The sequence below is a fragment of the Rhinatrema bivittatum genome, chromosome 2 (assembly GCF_901001135.1).
Source record: "Rhinatrema bivittatum chromosome 2, aRhiBiv1.1, whole genome shotgun sequence".
In the NCBI taxonomy this organism is placed as follows: Eukaryota; Metazoa; Chordata; class Amphibia; order Gymnophiona; family Rhinatrematidae; genus Rhinatrema; species Rhinatrema bivittatum.
The window spans coordinates 644,033,756-644,042,751 of NC_042616.1; positions in this window are offsets into that span (position 1 = coordinate 644,033,756).

Sequence of the window (8,996 nt, forward strand, 5' to 3'; positions counted from 1 at the left end):
ATAACATGATACTATATACAATACATATAAGACTTGTTATATATGGGATGTGGATTGAGTGTGCCTTCATACGATGCTAAACTAGTGTTCAGCTATCGTGTCTGTCAGCCATGTTCGGGCTTCAAAATCATTAGGCACCTCAATGTAGTTTTAAATTGATGTTTGTGTCCACTGGTTTGCGTGCTCATCAAATTATTGACTTATATGCAAGCCACCGTAACAATTGCCACAGTGTTTGAGCAGTCCTTCTTGCCAAAGCACAGCCCGTGAAGAAGGAGCACAGCTCCGAAACGCCTTGGTGTCGGCAGCACAAGATCGACTACACACTCGCAAGTATAAGTTGAGCAGTGGCTTGCATATAAGTCAATAATTTGATGAGCACGCAAACCAGTGGACACAAACATCAATTTAAAACTACATTGAGGTGCCTAATGATTTTGAAGCCCGAACATGGCTGACAGACACGATAGCTGAACACTAGTTTAGCATCGTATGAAGGCACACTCAATCCACATCCCATATATAACAAGTCATACATTTATATATGCATAAAATCTGATGGTATGTGGGTAAGTGCAATTTATACACATAAAATTCAGTTTTATGCGTGCAAAACATTATTCACATGCATAAACTACCAAAACATTAAAATCCCCCCCAAAGAAAATGGTGAAAAATAAGGATGAAATGAATGAACAAACCAGAACAAAAATTGCATGCACATCCCTAGATTTAAAAGAACCTGGAGAAAATAATTTTTCCCTCTGCACAGAATGAAGCTGCGGAATTTGTTGTTGGAAGGTGTGGACAATAGGGATGTGAATCGTTTTTTGACGATTTAAAATATCGTCTGATATATTTTAAATCGTCAAAAATCGTTAGAGCCGCGATACAATAACAATTCCCCCGATTTATCGTCAAAAAATTGTAAATCAGGGGAAGGGGGAGGGCGGGAAAACCGGCACACTAAAACAACCCTAAAACCCACCCCAACCCTTTAAAATAAATCCCCCACCCTCCCGAACCCCCCCAAAATGCCTTAAATTACCTGGGGTCCAGAGGGAGGGTCCCGGTGTGATCTTTTACTCTCGGGCCTCCGGTGCGTTGTAGAAATGGCGCCGGCGCTACCTTTGCCTTGTCATATGACAGGTCAAAGGTAGCGCCGGCGCCATTTTGTTTTTTGTCCCCCGACGTCAGGAGCGTAGAAGATTGCTGCCGGACCCCCGCTGGACCCCCAGGGACTTTTGGCCAGCTTGGGGGGGGCCTCCTGACCCCCACAAGACTTGCCAAAAGTCCAGCGGGGGTCCGGGAACGACTTCCTGCACGCAAAACGATTTTCCGTACGGAAAAACAATTCGCGGCAGGAGCATAGGAGATCGCTCCCGGACCCCCGCTGGACCCCCAGGGACTTTTGGCCAGCTTGGGGGGGCCTCCTGACCCCCACAAGACTTGCCAAAAGTCCAGCGGGGGTCCGGGAATGACTTCCTGCACGCGAATCGTTTTTCCGTACGGAAAAACGATTCGCAGCAGGAGCATAGGAGATCGCTCCCGGACCCCCGCTGGACCCCCAGGGACTTTTGGCCAGTTTGGGGGGCCTCCTGACCCCCACAAGACTTGCCAAAAGTCCAGCGGGGGTCCGGGAACGACTTCCTGCACGCGAATCGTTTTTCCGTACGGAAAATGGCACCGGCCATACATGGCCATGTGGCCATGTATGGCCGCGAATCGTTTTCCGTATGGAAATGGCGCCGGCAGGAGATCGACTGCAGGAGGTCGTTCAGCGGGGGTTCCGGACCGCCGCTGAACGACCTCCTGCACTCGATCTCCTGCCGGCGCCATTTTCCGTACGGAAAATGGCGCCGGTCATATGCATATGGCCAGCGCCATTTTCCGTACGGAAAACGATTCGCGGCAAGAAATCGCTCCCGGAACCCCGCTGGACTCCCAGGAACTTTTGGCCAGCTTGGGGGGGCCTCCTGACCCCCACAAGACTTGCCAAAAGTCCAGCGGGGGTCCGGAACGACCTCCTGCGGCGAATCGTTTTGGGTCTATGGCCGCTGCCATTTTGTGGCGGCCATTTTGCAAAATGGCGCCGGCTGAAGACAACACGATGCAATTGAGGGGGCCGTTCCGGACCGCCGCCATTCTGGACCACCGCTGGATCCCCAGATAATTTAAAGCATTGGGGGGGGGGGGGGTCGGGGGGGGGGGGGATTTAATTTAAAGGGTCGGGGGTGGGTTTTAGGGGGTTTTAGTGTGCCGGCCTACGATTTTAACGATTATCACGATAGTTTACACACCCAAACGGCAACAATACGATTCCCTCCCCCTCCCAGCCGAAATCGATCGTTAAGACGATTGAGGACACGATTCACATCTCTAATCTACATCTCCTTATGCATCCAGTTTCCCAGTACTGAATAGCACTTCTTGAGACTGCTTAGTGATGGTGCAATTGATTTTTACGCATGTAGACTCAGTGCCTCCCTGGACCCAGAAAGTCACTTACCTTAATATAACATTATCATAGCTTGTGAGTATTGGATACTGGCAATAGCTTTGAGTATGTAAGGACTCCTGGGTTCTGCTATGATGTACTAAAATGAAAAACCACAGTAGGCAGCAGTATGGCTGTATATCTAGATGGGAAGCTGAGTTTTCTACATGAGTGTCATTTCTAGTGGATTTTATTTTATCCTGTTTCTGAACTGGGGCCACTCACACATCTTGATACGTTTTAATGATTATCTTTTGCTGCCTTAGACCCTGATGTTGTTCCTTTAGCATGGGAACACAGCTGAAGAGCGCCCTCGTGCAGTCAGTCATTCCACCCTCAGGTTCACCAGGAAAAACGTTCATGATGTGTGAAACATGTAAGACAGTGACTGTCTCTGGCCCAAAGACCAAGCCATGGAGGCTGAAGCATTTGATCTAGATCATTCTTGAGGAAGCTAGACTTCAGCTAGGAGACTCTAGGTGGTGACTCACTGTACTTCAGGGAACAAGTGAAAGAATGGGTGAAGGTTCCACATCTCACCACTGAGCATTTTGAAGGCTTGGTATGCAGGGGAGGGTGGAAGACATATGCAAGTTTTAATTGTCTTTGTTTTTTTCTTGAATGGTTTAGCGGAGTTCTGGCTTCTCTGAATGCAGCTGGATCAGAAGCAAATGGGCTTCCAAAAGATACAGTTCACCTAAAACATGAGAGGGAAGCAGCATGATTGAGTATCTGACACTATAATAAATGTTCTACTCCTGCCAAATATTTGTGTGCATTTTGTTTGTAGAAAAGTACATTTTTCTGTTCTTTTTCATAAACTTACAATATGTGCCGGAAAATCTCTTTAAAGTATTTACTTGAAATATGGACAACATTATTTATTTAATGGCGAAAGGAGTGAGTGAAATGAGCCCGATAATGTATTCCATGGCCCATAGTAGGGGATGGCCTTAAAAGCCATGTAATTTCCACTTAAAACAAAAAAGTCAAAGAGGTCATTTCACCCCCACAGTTTTCAGTCTCCCTTGGGGGAATAATGGAAGATACTTAGGTTTTCCTGACTAGAGGTGGTTGTAAATGGGTCTATTTGGGAGCTATTCCAAGCTGACACAAAGATGTTTATTACAGCATAAATAAAGATATTCGGAAGAAGCTGGTGGAGCCAGCATATATGCTCCATTACCACCTTCTGCTCCAATCCTGCACCAGCCCAAAAGAGATTATTCATCCACATGCCTATATGGGTTTTAATTTTATTTCCTTCCAATTCCTTCCACCCCAATTATAGTTACACCTGCCTATGGCATAAGTAAGTCTGTCTAGACCTACTTTTTGCAACACAGCTCCCATTATCTGCTATGGGAAACAATTTGTGAAAAATATTTTCCTTTCATGGAAATTCATGCATCTTTTTCTATCCTTTCACTCTTTTTTATTTCATTCACATCTTTGCAACTAGCCAGTGCCTCAGTAACAGGTTTCCTGGTGCCCTTGTGGTCCAGTATGCCTTGTCTTAGCCTAAGCAAGAAACCACAAAAACAATGCACAAATGTATTTTTGAGGGATATGAATATCTTCAATAAATCAACAAGATATCACCTCTAATATGTTGATTATACCATATTATTGTGTATTGAATATCTTTTTAAGAGCAATATCTCTAACAAATAATGTACTTTTTCCATCTTAATGCAGCCAAAAACTAGATTCTCACCAAGAGAACATTTTTTTGGGGAGAAGAGGAAGGTTTCATATCATTTCATTATATCACTGCATCCAGCAGTGTATAGTAATTCTAATCACAAACCAATCTCCTCCCACCCGTCAAAGTTTTTTTGTATGTATCTTGCATGCATAAATTATAGTGAATGTGTATCAATGTGTATCAAATCAAAAACATTTTTTTTTAAACTCTTTCTTCATCAAACTGGTAATTCTATGAGTTACTTTTCTCAAAACACTTCTCTTGAAAAGACGCCAAACTACCCAAAAACGCCGACATGTGTTGTTTTTTCGAGTTAAACAAGGGTTGTTAAACAAGACAACTTCCCTTCGACTTATCTGTATGTATATTCATTTGCCAGTGTCCATGTCCCGACAGGGCCTTGGTTCGAATCCTCAATTCTTCATCAGGGGACAAGATATAATAGTCCAGTAGTTGGTAATGTTCGGCGTTTCCTCCAAAGTTTAACCCACCATTGACATGGTCGCCATGTTGAAGATACCATCAAAGGTGTATTTTACTGTTGCTGGTGCCCTGTTTTGGAGCTTTGGGGTATTTCTCTCACACTTGCTTTCTTCTTGGTTTGTTATACTGAGGTGTTATGTCCCCAGAACAAAAATTTGAAAACAGTCAAAATAAGATACAGGTTTCACTACCATGGCACGGAATCTGATCTTTTTTTTTTTCTTTTCTCCAACCCCTCTACAATCCTGGCCTGATTCTCCCACCCTTACAGCTCGATACAGTAAAGTTCATTTGAAGATTTCTCGTCTGTAACGAGCTCGCTGCGCACAATTCGGACGCGTAAGGCAAACCAGCGATACAGTCTCCAGTTTTGCGCGTCCGTAGCGCTTCTTAAAACAGACGCGTAACCCTTCCCGCACCCGGCATGTAAATGAACGAATTAGCTGTATAATGAAGGAATTAGCTATTCCCCTCCAATACCGTAACGGGCACTCAGGTTCTCTCATTAGTAACGCACTGTTTTGCCACGGCCGTAACGTGTTAGTTTACCGCCTCCCCCTAGTAGGAGTTAGGACTGTGAGTCTAGTAACAAATCCATCGACACCGCTTAAGATACTCAAAAACAATAAAACACAATTTAAAAAAAAAGCGATACAGAGATGATCGAGAAAATGTAATGATGTGGGACACATAAAACTTTCAGAAGAAAAAATAAAAATTTTTAAATACCTGTCGGAGGGCCGCGTGGGTCAAGGCGGCCGGCGGCGGCAGGAGCCGGGTGGTCGCGTGTTAAATCTAGGCCGCGGGCGGGTGGGCGCCTGTTCCAGGCGGCAGCGGCGGCGGGGGGACACGCGTTAGTTCGAGACGGCCGGCGGGTGGCGGGTGGTCGCGTGTTAAATCTAGGCCGGGTCCGCACAGGCGTGCATTCATTCACTGCCGGTGGGGGCTGCCGGAGGAGGCAGCCCCCACCGGCAGTGAATGAATTCATTCATCCAGGCGGAGGAGCCGGCTGCTTTCGCCACCGGCTCCTCCGCCTGGATGAATGAATGCGCGCCTGTGCGACCCCTGCGATTCGGCGCTCAAGGCGTGACGTCACGGCATGTGACTGCCTTGAGCGCCGAATCGCAGGGGTCGCACAGGCGCGCATTCATTCATCCAGGCGGAGGAGCCGGTGGCGAAAGCAGCCGGCTCCTCCGCCTGGATGAATGAATTCATTCACTGCCGGTGGGGGCTGCCTCCTCCGGCAGCCCCCACCGGCAGTGAATGAATGCACGCCTGTGCGGACCCGGCCTAGATTTAACACGCGACCACCCGCCACCCGCCGGCCATCTCGAACTAACGCGTGCCCCCCCTGCCGCCGCCGCCTGGAACAGGCGCCCACCCGCCCGCGGCCTAGATTTAACATGCGACCACCTGGCTCCCGCCGCCGCCTGGACCCACGCGGCCGTCTGAAACTAACGCGCGTCCACCCGCCGCCCGGAACAGGCGCCCACCCGCCCGCGGCCTAGATTTAACACGCGACCACCCGGCTCCCACCGCCGCCTGGACCCACGCGGCCGTCTGAAACTAACGCGCGTCCACTCGCCGCCCGGAACAGGCGCCCACCCGCCCGTGGCCTAGATTTAACACGCGACCACCCGGCTCCCGCCGCCGCTGGCCGCCTGGACCCACGCGGCCGTCTGAAACTAACGCGCGTCCACCCGCCGCCCGGAACAGGCGCCCACCCGCCCGCGGCCTAGATTTAACACGCGACCACCCGGCTCCCGCCGCTGCCTGGACCCACGCGGCCGTCTGAAACTAACGCGCGTCCACTCGCCGCCCGGAACAGGCGCCCACCCGCCCGCGGCCTAGATTTAACACGCGACCACCTGGCTCCCGCCGCCGCCGGCCGCCTGGACCGGTACCAGCGCACCCAGGTTACTGTATAGGCGCTGTATTAAGCGCCTATACAGTAAAATGGGTTACGCGGGCATAACCCTTCCCTACCGCTTTAAAGCCGCGGCATGCATTTGCATGCGATTAGAGGAGAGTATCGGGGAGTTAGTGAAGAGAACTGTGCGTGCAGGGAGGAAGGGTGCGCCTGACACTACCTCACTGTTTCTACCGCGGCCTTACTGGATCGACCTGTTAGTTGGATAACTTGTCCTGGATATTCAGTGGGATAAAGTCCCACTGAATATCCCTGTTTAAACTTACCCAGCTAATGGTGTGGCTGGATAACCTTACAATAAGCGGCAATATTCAAAAGAATACAGCTGGTAAAGTAGTTCTGTAAAATAAAATAAAAAAAAAATAAATCATGGGCCTACAGGACCTATCCAGACCCCTCCTCCCTTTTACTGCAGTTTTAAAGACTCTGCCTTTCTGGGCTGAGTCTGCCCCCTCCCCCCACCATTCCTCAAATTGGCAACATGCCAATTAACAAAATTAATAGGGCCCGGGGTCATGCCTCATCCTCTCTTCCACTGCCCCCCCCCCCCCCACCACACACACACACACACTCTTGGTTCCTGTTTCTTTTTAATAACTTTATTTCCAGGGTTGGCCCCTGCCTCTCATCCCAACCCTTGCCTTCCATCCCCTTGTACCTGAAATAGAAATGTTCTTGTGGCCCAGATCGCAGCAGCATCTTACTGTGATCTGGACCCAGCATGTCTGCTGCTGCATTGCTAGGGTACTTTCTTCTAATGCCGGAAGCATAAAGTGAGGGTAATTTATGCTTCCAGTGCAGCTTTGACAGAAGCTGCTCCCGACCTCACTGGAAGTGGATAAATGTAGACCCTGCTCCCAGCAGAGATTTTTAGGACTCAGGAAGTTGGGGGGAGGGTCTGGAGGTTGGGAGTGTGGCAGGGTCCTAGTTTACGTTGTAGAGGTGGGGATGGGAGGGCCTGGCCTCTGTTATAGGTTTTAATCTAAGGAAGGGGTTTGTCAGGGGGAGGAGGGAAGGGACAGCTTGCAGCGATCCAGGACATTTAATGTATTTTTGAGAAGGGGGGGGGGGGGGGGAGGTTGCGAGGCCAATAGGGTACATTAGCATTTGGTGAGGGAGAGAGAGAGGAAACCAGAATATCTTCCCCCAGCTTCCACAGATGATTCTGAATTCCAAGAATAAATGGTTTACAGTGGGATTTGGAAGAACATGACATGTAACTATATAACACCCATTTTCCCCAACTGGATCGCATCTTGAATTCCCACCCCCACTCAGACAGAGAAGTCAGTCATCCAAGATTCAAAATCCCAGGAATTATTGGATTACAGAATAAGGCCTGTGAAGAAGAGATACCCTCTCTCTCAGCTGTTACCCTTACATAATGCATTTTCTGCTTTGGAAAATGAAGAAGCCCCAGCAACAGAACATGAAGTGATATCTGAAAGGGAAGTAGTCACCCAGTGCACCCAGAAACCCTTCAATATGGTCAAATGCCATAAAAGAAAGCTGCTTAAGTTGGGAGACTCAGTCATCAGAGGAACCAATTTGAGACTCGGTTTGATAGGGACACAATGGTTAAAAGCATTCCAGCATCCTCAACTAGTAGAACTGCAAACTAGAGATGTGCAATCGTTTCTCACGAATTAGGCAATTACAAAGAAATTGCCTAATTCGTCCTGGTTCGGGGGCCCCGAAACCCGAAAAGGATTTTCACCGAACTTCGGGGAAAATCCATTTTTCGGGTTTGTAAAACATTAACATTAACTATAATAACACCCCCCCCCCCAATCCCGATCCCTCCCCAAGACTTACCAACATCCCTGGTGGTCCAGCGGGGTCCCGGCCCGGGTGCCATTTGTCCCGACATCGCTCCCGGACTCCCGCTGGACCTCCAGGGATTATTGGCAAGCTTTTTGGCCAGCTTGGGGGGCCTCCTGACCCCCCCAAGGCTTGCCAATAATCCCTGGAGGTCCAGCGGGAGTCCGGGAGCGATGTCGTCGTCGGCTGCCAATAATCAAAATGGCGCCGATAGCCTTTGCCCATACTATGTCACAGGGGCTTTCGGCGCCATTGGTCGGTTCTCCTACCATGTGACAGGGGCTGACCAATGGCGCCGGTAGCCCCTGTGACATAGTTGTTCAGAGGCTATTCGGCACCATTTTGAGTGTGGCTAGCACTAGCACATTGGGCACGCCGCGGAGGGACAAATGGCACCCGGGACTCCGCTGGACCACCAGGGATGTTGGTAAGTCTTGGGGAGGGATCGGGATGGGGGGGGGGGGGGTGTATGTAATGTATTAAAATTAATTTAAATGCGTGGGGTGGGTTTTTTTTTAGCTTTGTTTTCCCGCGTCTTTTTTGGCCCGGTTTCGGTT